This window comes from Manis pentadactyla, chromosome X (assembly GCF_030020395.1).
Source record: "Manis pentadactyla isolate mManPen7 chromosome X, mManPen7.hap1, whole genome shotgun sequence".
In the NCBI taxonomy this organism is placed as follows: Eukaryota; Metazoa; Chordata; class Mammalia; order Pholidota; family Manidae; genus Manis; species Manis pentadactyla.
In genome coordinates this window covers 115,519,084-115,533,361 of record NC_080038.1, presented here as the reverse complement: position 1 = coordinate 115,533,361, position 14,278 = coordinate 115,519,084, and the positions used below count along the sequence as shown (strand labels likewise).

The 14,278-nt window shown below is 37.4% G+C and overlaps 1 protein-coding gene across 9 annotated transcripts in view; it reads left to right on the top strand.

Moving 5' to 3' along the window:
• The window catches only part of PLS3 (plastin 3), a 73,665-nt gene that overhangs the window by 19,756 nt on the left and 39,631 nt on the right, over positions 1–14,278 (top strand). Inside the window, exon 1 of one of the 9 annotated variants that reach the window (XM_057495963.1) lies at positions 7,196–7,337. The exons of 7 other annotated variants lie outside the window; for them this stretch is intronic. The gene's annotated coding sequence lies outside the window, so the exon portion shown is untranslated. Of the gene's footprint in view, positions 1–7,195; positions 7,338–14,278 lie in introns of those variants that run through there. One more of the 9 variants, XM_036929944.2, reaches the window with a different exon arrangement.

The window sequence follows — 14,278 nt, the reverse complement described above, 5'->3', positions numbered from 1 at the left end:
CACCAGGAGGGGACAAGAGAGTCCGTAGTGGTGCCGTTGTCTAGGGGGTTTTATAGGCTGCTGAGGATTTTTCAAGAACATGAAAAAACTTAGGGGTGTGAACTTTTTAAGTGGTCTCTGAATATTTAGAATTAACTTAACACAAGCAACTTCCTCTGATGATTTCTCCCTGAGATACCAGCATCTTGGTCTGGGGGCACAGTAAACAAGGCCACCTGCTCAGCCCCCCAAGGTGGGCTGAGGTATTGTTTGCTAAAGAGTAAGTTAAGAATTTCTAACGTCTTGACTTCTTGGGTATTAAAATGCAATCTTATCTTTAAGGTGGAATCCTTCCTGCCTTTTACTGTGTTTATGCCTGGGCTTACTTGCTAAATTAGTTGCCCAGTTTGCAAAATCACTTCATCAGATCTGAAGGAGAAAGACAGCACATAGGCCTGGGCCTTTTAGTATGCCAAAGAGAACCTTACACATGATTATAAATGGTTAGTATAATAAAACATGTGCTACTCTTCTTTATCTGGGGAACATTAACTGATTTCACTGAAGAATGATTCTGGAGCTCAATGTTTAACATAGAGTTTTAGCAGGGTGGTTTCCTTGCATGCAGTTGCGTTGCTCTGACTGCAAATATCCCGCCCTGCCCCCTCCAGAGGCCCTCACCCTACTCTGACTACATCCATGGTCCCTGTCTCACTTTCATGTTATTTTTCCTTCCTTTGTTCTTAAAATTGCATTTTAATGATTTACAATTCAGTTGGCTCAAGTTGTGCTTTGTAATAATAAGTACCCCGTAGAATGGTCATAGCGGAGGCATTGTGTCCATTTTAGGGAATTAATTACATATTTGAACACAAGTACTTTGAGCCCTTTCACACAGGTGTGAAAGGCATGTTTCACGAATCTTTGTATTTCCTAATACCATCTAGTACAGAGTGGATCGCATTCAGTATTTGTCAGGTGAATGAATACAAGCCAGGAATTTTGATTTTGCTTTCCAAAATACCAAATACTTTCTTATAAGCTCACACAATTTTTAAAAACTTCCTTTTATGGAAACGTTAAAAAAAATACAAAGTAAAAGAGTTTAAGGAACCCCTTTGCTTCAACAGTTATCAATATTTGATGTTTTTATTTCATCTTTTCTCTCCCATTTTTTATTTGTTATTTGGAATTTGCCTTAAAATATCCCATATATTACCCATAAATGCTATAGTGCACTTAGTTTTTAATATTTTTAAATACTCATAATTTCTGCATCACACACAGAGTTTAACTTTCAAACCTTTTCTATTCTAGTTTATGTTAGAGAAGGAAACTCTTACTGTTTATCAGGAGAAAAATCTGATTTGCTACATATGAGCTGACTGTTTTTAAGTAGTTTTGTAACATATATTGCCTTCTGGTTCTTTTTAAAAACGGTATTAAAAGTTTCTAAGTACTGATAAATTCATGTCTTATGGGCATGAACCTGATTCTGGAAAATGTGCTTTGGGGTAGGTAAGCTGTAGATTGATCCCTCAGAATTGATATTAATGAATTAAATTTTCTTTTTACAATTGAATAGCCACAGAACTCGCATTAAAACCTATATATGCAATACAGTTATTGGCAGTTTTGAAATTTCTTGTTAAAGCCTACAGACCTTATGTTTTTTGTCTCTCTAAAATTAGATGACTCCATCACAAATATGACTAAATAACAGCAGCAGATCTCAAAAAATGTGTGGCAGATTACTTACATAATGACCTTAAGATGTTATTTTCTTTTCACCGTGTTGACATTTCCACTAGTAGTGCAAAAGCAATCGTGGATAAAACTGCTGATGCTTTAGCAAGAAGCAAGGCAATGGCACCATACCATATTATTAGTCATTCTATTTGACAGCATACTGTCACCATTAGAAGATCTACAACATGTGTTTCATTTACAAAAGTCCTTGATAAAGCAGGAAAAATGAATTTTATTAAGTCTCAACTCTTGGGTATACATCTTTTAATTCTGTGTGATGAGATAGGACACATACATAAAGCATTTTTACTACATATAGATGTATGGTGGTTGTCTTGAGGAAAAGCACTTGTGCAGTTGTTTGAGTTGCAAGCTAAACTAGCCACATTTTTAAAACTAGAAAACTGTTTTACTTGAAAAGCCAAATACCACTTTAGTTATTCAGACCTGAGTATTTGGCAGATATTTTATCAAAAATCAACCAAGGGTGCCTGTCACTGCAAGGGAAATAACTGAGAGAGTATTTGTTGCCAATGATAAAATTACAGCATTCAAGCAGAAATTCATATTTTTGAAAACTTGCATTAGCCACCAAGTATCAAGACTTAGAATTTTCTTATGAGGCCAGTACAGTGTTTTTAATGAGTGTGATTTGTTAGATGTTGTAAAATGAAGTGTGTCAACATTTGGAGGAGCTGTGCTAGTCAAACAGTATTGTTTCAAATGACCATGGCCTGATGTTACAAAATCAGGCATGGGTAAAAAGTTCATTTAAAGTGCAAGGTAGACCAGTGGATTTTAATGTAACAGAGTATGAAAAATTCATAGGTATGGTATCAGATTCCACACTGAAACTAACATTTAAGAAGCTACCACGCTGAGTTTTGGTGTAATATTATAAAGAATATCCATAATAATCTGAAAACGCTCTTAAAATACTTCTTTAACAATATATCTGTGGGAGGCAATATTTTCTTTATGTACTTGAACCTAAGCAACATAGCAACAAGATTGAATGCAGAAGCAGATGTGAAAATCCAGCTGTCATTGTATTAAGTTGAATAAGCAATTGGGAAAGTGTAAACAATATACTCTTCATACTCTGTTTTGAAAATATCGTGATTTTTTCATTTACAAAATTTCTGTGAATACGTAATAGGTTCTTTTTTATTAAATAATCATTTTAAAACCACTCCCAGTTGTAATTTCTAGTATGATAAATATATTGATTTTTCTAACCCACATATAAAAAAGCTCTTGGGGTCCCCACATCCTGAGGGCTGAAAATTTAGGAATTTCTGAGTTAGTTGGGTTTTTTGTTGTGTCCTGTCCTTTCCTTTTTCCTCTCCTGATTCCTTTTCTTTCCTATCCTGTTTTTTTTTTGAGTGAGAGAACCTCAAGATAGAGAGGTGTAGAGCATATGAATTTTCCTTTGTATGGTTTTATTAGCTATGAACAGAACATAGATTTTTCTCCCAGTTTTATTGAGATATAATTGGCATATAACATTTCTTTCAGGTATACAACCTAATGATTTGATCTATGTGAATTGTGAAATGATCACCACAGTAAGTCTAGTTAACATCCACCACCTCACACAGTTACAAGTTTTGTTCTTAGGCTGAGAACTTTTTAAGACTACTCTTTTATATTTGAAACTTTCAAATACACAATTCAGTATTGTTAACTACAGTGTCCACTGATGTCTTTTAAATCAGGCCCTTGCCCCATGTGTAATTCAGCTGATAATTTTTGGAGGAATGGTACTTAAACTACCTTCTGTTTATTTCAACCTTTTGATTCAGCACATTAAGACACAGTATATAAATTTAATGCATAGTAAGACAGCTTTAAAATTTTTGATTGTTATACAAATACAGAACTAATAAATACTGGGGAGATGGCCCTTAGAATATTGAAATTGAGATATTTTTGTGGCTTAATTTCCTCTGAAATAGGAAAAAAAGATGATTACATAAATCAGATATACTGGATTATTAAAACTGGCACATCCATACAACAGGAAGTTTGTATATCTCATACCCCATAGTATAAATTTCCCAAACTTTCCAGTGTAGTCCAAAATTAACAGTAGCAGTTTCTTGGGTGTTACTTTGGTACCTGTTTTATGTTAGACTCCTTTGCTTCAATGCTTCAGTCATTGTTGATCTAATTTATTTGTTTGCTTTATAAGTCATGAAGATGGGTAAAATCTTGTTTCATCAAAAAAACAATAGATCAGTGTTACTGAGGTGTGTCATTAACCACAGTGGGAGAGGCCTCTGGTGTATATGTTACACATGGAAAAAATATACCTGGTATTGGGTGTGGTGGAGAGCATGACATATGAATGAAAATTTGTAGAGACTAAAAACACTATGCCTAGATCTTGTGTTCTAAGTGCATATTACACTGATGCATCTATGAAACTCTCACGCAATTTTGGGTGTGTGCTTCTTCCTTTCCTTTTCACCAAGGGGTGTGTGTATCCACAGGTGTATGTATGTGAACTTTGTAACTTACACATCTGACAGAGATTTGAAATACAGAGAGAGAGAGAGCTTGAGAGATTTATATGTTTTCATTGGCTTTCCTCAGCATTCATCATGATGAATTTAGAATTCAGTGTAAAAGTTGTTTTCATTCTGTGGCCTGTTTATAAAATGTGAAATGTATTACTAAGCCCTTGCCACCATTTTCTATTCCCCAAGCAGTTTTCTTTACCTGTAGTAAAAACAGATTCTGTTCCCACACAGTCACACATATATGCACATATGCAAACATGAACACACGCCTCCTCCCCACCCAAACCCCAATCCCGCAAATCCACATATACCACAGATGATGAGTGAGACATTTAGAAGGTTACAAAATGAGCCACAGACTAAAACTGGCTGAACTACTGATGGAATAGAACAGTGTTTTAGGAAATGGCCTACTATTTACTAAGTAGATGTCCATTTTTGAGGCAAGTATGTATACATTCCTAGAAGTTATACCACAATGTTTTGCAGTATACATGCATTCTACAATGTTATGGTAAATAGACTTTAAAATCAAGACTTGGTGTGGACAGATTTTACTCCGATAAAAGATTAATGTTAGAGTTCAGAAAGCCAGAAAGCACATACTTTCCAGATGACCATGAAAGATAAAATCAAGGAAGCCATTTCTAGGTAGCATTGTCATTGAAGAAGCTAATAGCACTTGGGGCAGACCCATCTAAGTGGTCTGAAGTAACAAGTATGGCTGAAGAAAAGATAAGGTTGGAAAATCCAACATTTCTGGTCTAACCCTGATACTGTCATCTTAGCTGAGGTGATTATCTGTGCCCCAATTTTCTCTGCAAAAAACGTGATAATGAATACACGTATATCCTTTCTTCCAGTTAGTCCAGTGTGCTTGGGTGTTACTATCTCACATATGCCCTGACAGGCCCCAGGCAGGTAGTGCTATGCTTATTTTACAAGTGGAGAAATTGGGACTCAGGAAAGTTGAAGAGGCTTCACACAGTGAGTCAGCAACGAAGACAGATGGAAAAAGACATCCTCTGGCTCCTGCTGCTATATTCCTTCTGTTCTGGATTGTGTTGCCTTTTGATATTTCATGCAGTTTTCATGATTGATGAAATAAAGTGAAGTGCCTCCCTTAAGGAGACAAAATGTAATCCAGTGTCTGCTAATGGTTAGTGATGAGAACCGGAGAACACTCTGCCTTATAAGGTGGACTGTCCTGAACCTTTTACAAGTAAGTGCAGTATGAGTTGCCTCCTTATTTTAAGATAAAATGCTTCAGTTTGTTTCATATTATTTATAAATGACTGGAATATCTATCATCTCACTTTCATTCCTATTAGGTAGGTAGATCAGATGGTATTATGCATGTTTTAACCTAGACTGGTTATAATAATGTCTGCCATTTACTGAGCACCTTGTGCTGGAGCCAGATGCTCTTATGTACTTATGTCATTTTGTTTAATCTTAGCAACCCTGTGAAGTATGTGGAATTAGCTCTACTTTTTTTTATCTTTTGGTAATAGACTTTTTATTTATTATTATTAAAGTATCATTAATATACAATCTTATGATGGTTTCACATACACAACACAGTGGTTCAACTTTCATCCATTTTATCAAGACCTCACCACCCCCATTGCAGTTGCTGTCAACGTAGTAAGATGTTTTAGAGTCATTAATTGTATTCTCTGTGCTGTACTACCATCACCCTGACCAACCTATATTGTGATTGTGAATTATTGTGCCCCTTAATCCCCTTCTCCCTCCCTACCCACCATCTCCAACCCCTCGCCTTTGGTAACCACTAGTCCCTTCTCCGTGTCTATGAGTTGACTGAATTAGCTCTACTTATATAGATGTGAACCTAGGATTCAGAGAAGCTAAGTAATTTGTTCAAGGTCACACAGACTTCAAGTCTGGCCCACTTCTAAAATCCTGACTGCCCCCATTGCTCTCCATTTCCTTTCAAGTGACTGACTTGCCCTACCTATGTCAGTATTAGAAATGGTCTCCTGAGCCTAGCACAGTATTCCTACTGATTTTTTGTTCTTTCCCATAAAGGGCACTCGCAACTAACCAGTTTGCTCAGTTTAGCAATTAACTGATTAGAATTGCTAGACCAGTTAAAAGCAAATTTCAGAAAGAACAGCAGTTATCTAATGTTTACCATGTGCTACCAGGCTATGATCTGAAGTTAAACATATTAAATCATTTAAGCTTCACAGCAATGTAGGAAGTAGTCAATATTATGTAAGGTAGTTACTATTATCCCTGGGTGAGAAAATAGAGGCACAAGAGTTTAAGCAACTTGCCCAAGGACCTGCCCAGTTGGTAAATTGTGGAGCCAGGATTGGAACCCAATCTGGTTCCAGAGGTCTTAACTACTCTGCAGTACTTCCTCTCCATAGAAAATCATTCCATTCAGCAAGTAGTGGCTTGGTTATATGCTGTGGCCGGTGGAAAATACAGTTCTTACACTTAAATAGTTTACATTTTCAAGAGAAAACACGATGTAGGTACTCGAAAGAAATGCTACAACACCTAGCTTGTGGAGTATGAATGTTGTATGAAGGCACAAATAAGTATAGATTGAAAAGAATAACAGATAACATAAGTGGTCTGAGATAATTTGCCCTTCTGACTAATGCACTTTACCATGGACCAGTGACTGGGGAGAAGCTCGTTCCATGTGCTCCAAAATAAGTAGGTTACTTGGCTAATGTTCAAACTCTTAAATAGGTATGTGGGTTGTAGCTATTTGACCTAAACCAGCTTTAAATTCCCTTGTGTTTCTGCATGATTTCAGTGGAGCTGAAATAAAACAATTAACTTTGCGCTCAGTGTCGTGAAGTTAGAATTTATTAGTCCTTGGCAAAAATTCCGTGAGGCTGACAGGAAGGGGACTCATAAGTATTGTATCATTCTTTTGTAAGGGTGTTCTCTTTTTCCAGCAGGAAGTGTTATGACTTGCTCTCTAAAGTTGCAGTTGTAAGAAGAATGTTGGGTTTCCAGATTGGCATTCTGGGCGTGGGAGGTTCCTTCTATTAGTGCTTGGAGAAGGAAACAGGTTTGCTTCACTGTCGTCGCAGAAGGGTAACTTTTCATATTATTTTGTTAGGCTCTAACTTTTAGATTATTGAATATTTAAGTAGAAGTTTACTTTAAAAAGCTTGAAATTCTTATTATGTGTTTAGGTAATTAAACATTTGGAGACACTTTCTAAATCTTATTTATTCAAGTAGAATCAAATTTTTCTCTTAAATTTGAAGTTCATAATTTAACCTGTTCTCTATATATTCTGTCTTTTATTTTGGGAATATTTTAGGGACTTTGTACTTTTTAAAAATTGATTTTGAAATCCTGATAATATAGCCATGTCTATCCAGTTAGATGGCCAAAGGTTTAAATGAAATAAACTATTACTTTATATCATGGGGAGTGGGGTGGAATTTCAAATGCCTTTGAGCCCTGTTAAGTGGTTTTTCAAAATTCTATGAAATAGAAGATGAAGTAGGTGTCATGACAGGATATGTCATGATTAGATTGGTATTATATTCTTTAAAAATGACTTGTGTCATACAGTTGTCCTAGTGTTTGTTTATTCTTTACAAAATACATGAAAATCATTGGTGATCAAAGTTTGGTGGTGTTACTGTAACATGGTAGTGTTAGCGATTTCCGGTGCTCACAACCTCACCAGGGTTTTCGATCACATGGTGATCATATAAGTTTTATTTCTCCATAATTCAGTATAAGTAGTTATATAAATTCCAACTCAATGAGTTAAGGGTACCTCTCAGATTGGTTGGACGTAGTACACCCATGTGAAGTAAAAGAAAAGAATCTAGTTCTCTCAATTAACTAGTTCTGTATTTGAGAACACATAATAAGCATGGTATGTAACACTGTAGAGATATGGTTCAGTGACTAAAAGGTAAGCTTTCTGCTTAGCTCAAAGTCTAAGCTGAAGTTGTATCTCTAGTGATTTCCGACTTGAACATTGCAGTATTTTGTTTTGAGTTGAAACATGGTAACTAGTCTGATCTTGCCTTATGATATATATATATTTGTGTGAAGATTAATTAATTTCATCAGCAGCAGACATATTTTTTCATAAATTATTCAGATGTTTTTGGAAAGTGTCAAAGTTTACTTAGGAAATATGGAAGGGATTAGACCTTTTGAATGGAGACTGTGCTATTTCAATCCAAGGAGTTCACACACCTAAAAAAACACATAAAGCTGTGTAAAGATGGGGGAAGAAGAGATGTCATTTTGTTATGTTTTCGTGTTTGATGTAGTACTCTTCATCACAGGAAAGGGGGCTTTTAGAATATGATTAAGACATGCGCTGAAAACTCATGTCTGGCAAGAATTTAAAGAATGTCTTCAATCTGACTAAATTGAATTGAATGTTTATTATTGGAAAAGTTAATTATGTTTAAATAGCCATTGCTTTAAGATCTTATCTTTTTTTTATTACTACAAAAAGAAGAATGAACATTTTTACTTAAAATGGAGGTATTTAATATTCCTCCAGGAAATGACACAGAATTAGGCACCCTTTGGGGTTTGAGTGACGCATAGATATTAGCACTTGAAAAAAAGATCAATTAGAATCTAGTATTCTAGATTCTAGAATAGAATAGAGGTATTTCCAGAAAATGAACTCATTTCTTAATAGCTGTGTAGGGTGAAAATCACAGGATGTCTGGAGTTTGCTTTAAAATAATTCAGGAGGGAGAGAGAGACAGAGAGACAGGGAGAGAGAGGGAGGGAGTGGGAAACAAGAGCGGCCTGGAAGGGAGAATAGATGAAGCAAGTGTGGGGAAATCCTGATAAATGTAGAATCTGGGTGATGGGTTTATGGTGGTTATACTATTTTCTCTTACTTTTATATATATTGAAAAATTTCATAATAAAACATGTAAGTATAGCTTTAGTGTGGGGCAATTTACAGTTATCCCTAAATGTTACTTTTATCTATAAATTGCAGGTTTATCAAAACATGATCTATGTACAATGTTTATTACTGTAAAGGTGAAATGTGCTGCCTGACTGCCAAAATTGTTGAAAGTAAAAACTACTTCTGAAAAAAAGTTTCTGTTTGACTTTCAGCTAAATTCAAAGGACAGGTTGTAAACATCTTGAAGAGTTTTGTAGTATCGTGAAGTATTAAACGAGAGTAGGTAGTGAAAGCATGCTAACAAGCCAATTGCATGTGAAGAATGTGGGAACATTATTATGTCTTGACTATTTTGTTCATAACTTTCTCTGAGAGACTAAACATAATGCAGGCTAAATAGCTGTCTCCCGTGATTTGAAAAACACATAAAGTCTGTTGATTTTCTCTACTTGCCTCCATCAGAGTTTATTTATTCAACAAACAGTTTAGTAAGTAGGTGCTTATTGTGGGCCAAGATACAAAGTCAGATAAGATAAGACCCAGCTTTCAAGGAGCTGGCAGACTGGTGGAGGAGATGGATGCTCATCACTGAAAGGAGCTACAGGAATTGAGGAAGAGGAGTTACTGGTTGGCAGCTAGGACTATGATGCATCTCCTTTAAAACAAACAGAACATTTGAGATGGTTTCATTAGCCATGGGCGTTAGAGAAGTAGGAAGAGGGCTAAGATAGCTTGGTTCAATGCTTCAGTCCCCCATGTGTGACTTTGCACGTAATAGCCTGCTCTGCTTCTCTGCGCTTCTTCATAAACCTCTGTAGTTCTCTCGTGTGTCTGCAAACGTTGTACCTCAGCGCACACGCAGGGCATACCAATCGCATTCAAGGCAAAATGGCAGTTGTAGGCAAGCAGCTACTTGGGGCTGAATAAGAGGGGAGAGGTGAGCCTTCAGTCCCTGAGAGGGCCTTCCTAAGTTCATTTCTCAATTGAGTTGGTATTTGAAAGACAATTTTGTCATGGAAATAGGTAAGGTTTTTTCGGGTCATTTCACAAATGTCCCTGAAATGGTATGCTACGTTACCTGACATGGTATGTCTTTGTGTTCACATTATTTTCAAGTGAATGTAGAAGCATCAGTCAGTTGCTGTATTCTCTACTCCTGAGTACTGTATGACCTAAGAGCGTATATAACAGTGCCTCACAGCAAACACTGTCAGTTTGATTTGGGGTTATCTATCTGTTTAGTTTTACCAATTTGCAGCTAAAAAGCCAAGGGGAATTACCAGGAGATCTAGGCCTGAAAACAACCTCAGTGAGTGTGCTGTACAGGTTGATTATTGCTTTCACAGGAGCTTGCTCTTCACATTGACGATAACAAGCAATTTTTAATAATGCTGAGGTGCTAGACTAATGAACGTAAAATCCCTCAGCACTTCCTCCTTCTGCTTTAACCTTTCCTAAACTTTCAGGACTAGAAAACTGACGCTAGTCACAATAACACATTCAACTGAGAAAGATGCACGGAACCCCTCAAGCTGTCATGGTTACTCCTTTACCAAGATTCCATTCAAGTTTTCTAAAAGGAAGCAAACACAATTCAAACCACTTGCCCCTTGAGAAAAATCAGCTGTAAGGTTACTAAAAAAGCTGTGGGTATCATAGTGATGGCTTCTGTATGAAAAAAAGAATCCTAAAATAAAAAGTAAATCACAGAGATACTTGAGTGTTTGGTTATGTTTATACTAAGAATAAGTTATTAGCACCAGTACAATTGGCATGGTTGTTAGCAGGACTTAGCATTTAAGAGGCTGAAGTTCAGCAATATTAAATATGGCGAGGCAGATGCCTGTCCCTTTTGGAATGAATGTGCCACAAGAGAAGGTAAGCATTTGTGTCCCTATTTTTAAAAAGCATGGCTTCTCTTATTGTCAGTACCCATTTAACACCAATGTTTTGAAGAAAGAACTTAAGAACTGCATAATATATAGTCTTTACTGAACCTCTTGCTTATATTTTGTATGTTTTACACAGGTACAATTTGGGGATTTCAGTTCAAGGATTAACTTTAAATAATGAAAACAAGTTAGTATTAGTAGCTAGAGGGGTCACTATTTCCATTTTCAGTCAACCGTTCCTATTTCTCAATACCATGGTCACATTTCTTGGGAGCTTTTGAATTATCTTCTGTAGGCTGTAATAGGCATGGGACTTCTTTCCACAGAGCAAGTATGTAGCCTCTTTGTTTTTGTTTTTATGGTAAGAGTAGTTAATTACCTCCTGTCATACACACTCTTAATTTTACAGTTACTCAACAGTTGTGTCTTGGGCAGAGTCACTCACTACCCTAGGCTCACATTTCTTTCCTAGCACAATTTCATTAACCATGGATATTGGGCATGCTGGGAATTATTGCTACCCTTGAAACATGGCAGTCAGTTGGAATATTCTCTGAGCCATGCCTCTGTACTCGGCACCCAACAATGGGTTGTTATTGTGGGCATATATGAGAGGAAGATAAAGTTTAGACTGTGTTCTTGAGAAACAAACAATCTTGAAATAAGACTTACAGAGCAAGTAGTTAGACAAGTGTTTGTGTGCTGTTGGTAAAAGAATGGTTGTGTTTTATTGGGGGTTCTTCTCTTTGACCAAGTTTGAGGATTTGTGTGGAGGAGACAGATGAACTGAATCAGGTGTCCTCATGTCTATTTAGAGAACTATAGGAGGAAGCCTATAATTAAATTGCTAAATTTTGTGGCGAGATTCTAAATCCTGTGGGAGTTGAAGAGAAAAATCAGCCAGGGGTGGAGCCATTGGGAAACATGGTTTGGGAGAAGATGAGGCATCTGCTGAACGTTGAAGGGTGAGTAGAACTTGGGTAGGAAGAGAAGAAAAATAAAGAGGAGGGCTTTGTAAGTGTGAGAAGTAGATACGGGCAGAGGGAGTCCTTAGTGGGAGAGAAGGAAAGAGGAAGGGGGGCAGGATTAAATAAAAGGTACTGATGTAGGAGTTAACAGGACATGTCCTGGAAGATAGCTGTGATCAAAAAGCTAATTTGGAGTGTTGTTGAAAGGTAAAACTGGTTAAGTGGGAGTAGTTGGTCTAGGACCACTCTAGAGGACCTGGAATATCTGACAGAGGGATTAGACAAGCTGTGCAGGCATAAATGAGTATAGCTTCCTAAAAGGGGGATGACATGAGCAAAGTGGTTGTGAGTATTAGCTGTAGACCATTTTTTATTCAGAAGATATTTATTGGAAATGCACTGTGTCCATGCATTATTCTAAGTGCTATGGTGAATATGGAGCTGAGTAAGCTGTATTTCTACTCTAATAAGGTTACAACCATTGTTGAAGAGGCTGTATAGCATAGTGGTTGAGAATACTGACTTTGGAGTCAGGCAGACCTGGGTTTGAGACCTTGCTCTACCTCTCTCTAGCTGTGTGACTTAGGAAAAGTTATTCAACTTCTCTAAGCCTGTTGCTCTGGTCTAACAGTATCACTTGGTTAACTGAGTTTTTCTGAGAACTAACTTACATAATGTCTATAAAACATTTAGCCCAGTCACCCTAAACTGTAAGTCCTCTATAAATGTTAGCTGCTATAATATAAACTTAACAATGATACATTATTATATTATCTTAATTTTTATTATTACCTAGTCTGTAGGCACTGTGATAGGGGTGGGAATATGAAGACGAATGGGATATGGTCCCTTCCATCAAAGAGCTTTGTATAATAGCATTAAATGCTATCCTTAGGATGACTATATTTTCCCTTTCAAAAATTGGTACATATGGCCTGCCAGTAAAACAAGAGATTTAAAATTGGAGCTGTCTGAAAGAATCCAGCACTGGCTATAACAGGAGAAAACACAGTTCTGTGAGAGCACTGGGAAGAGAGAATTTGTATCTCAAGGGGGCCAATCTAGGGGCATCTTTGACTTACTCAGAGATGCTTTCAAAGAGTAGGTGGGAGATGGGTGAAGAGCATTCCACTGGAAAGAACCACAGAGGAGAAGGAATGGAGGTGGAAAAAATGTGGCCTGCTTGGGGACTAGGATATCTATATCTTTACTGTGTGATTCAAGGGTGTAGTGCATGTAATGGGAAATGACATTGGAAAGATAGGCAGGTACCAATACTGAAAACTGTAGGGCTTTAAATGTTGTAGGGCTTAAAAGTTGGGACTTTATTTCGTATGGAATATGTCATAGATCTGCTCCTTAGGAAGTGAGCAATGTAAAGATTATACTGGAGGGAGACAAGACTGTAGATCAACTAAAGGCTTTTGGAGTAGGCCAGACATGTGGAGATAAAGGAATATGAAAGAAGATTTCAGAGTGCTTAGCAGACTTCACCCTCCCTTTGTTTCTTGTGGCCAAATTTCAGATTCAAATTTGTAAACCTGGAGACTGAGGAAAGTGGAGAAGTTGAAAAGGAGATCCGATCGGGCAGGAGAGAGATCATTGAAAAGAGGAGAGGTGGGAATCATGTGACTCTAAGTTTAGTTGGAGACATGTAGACTTTCCTCACTGGAATCCTCCTCACTGACCTGCCTTCTTCCTTGGGGTCAAGTCCAGGTTTTGAGTGTAGTCCTTCCAAATTGGACCATGACTTTCTGCTCCCAGTAGTGTCTGTGACAAACTCTAGGCACAGTGTTCCAACCACAGTTTCTCTCTCCAGCTCCAGAATATCATCTCTTTAAGTCTCTGTGCCTAGAATGCCTTTATGTGTGAGGTTGTCTGAGGAATTCCTACTTACGTTCTAAGATAAAGTTAAAAAGTCACCTTCTCTGGCAAACCTCTCCTGACTCCCACCACTCAGCATGATAGCACTAATGTTAGGTCTTTGTTTTTCCATCTTTCTTCCCGCTCCCCCACAACCCCACCAGACAGTAAGCCCTTGGAGGGAAGGAGACTTTGGGTTCTAATTCTCTCTATCTGCAGCAGCCACCACAGGGCCTGGTAAATACTGAAGCCTTCAATTAAGGCTCAAATACATGTGGGTGAATATGGTAGACATTCAAGTTGAAATCTTCTGAAGTCATTTGGAAACACGGCACTGGAGCTTCCGGAACACAGTGCGATTGGGTGCGCTTCAGCTCAGAGTGTTGCGCCCCTCTGACCTGGAGA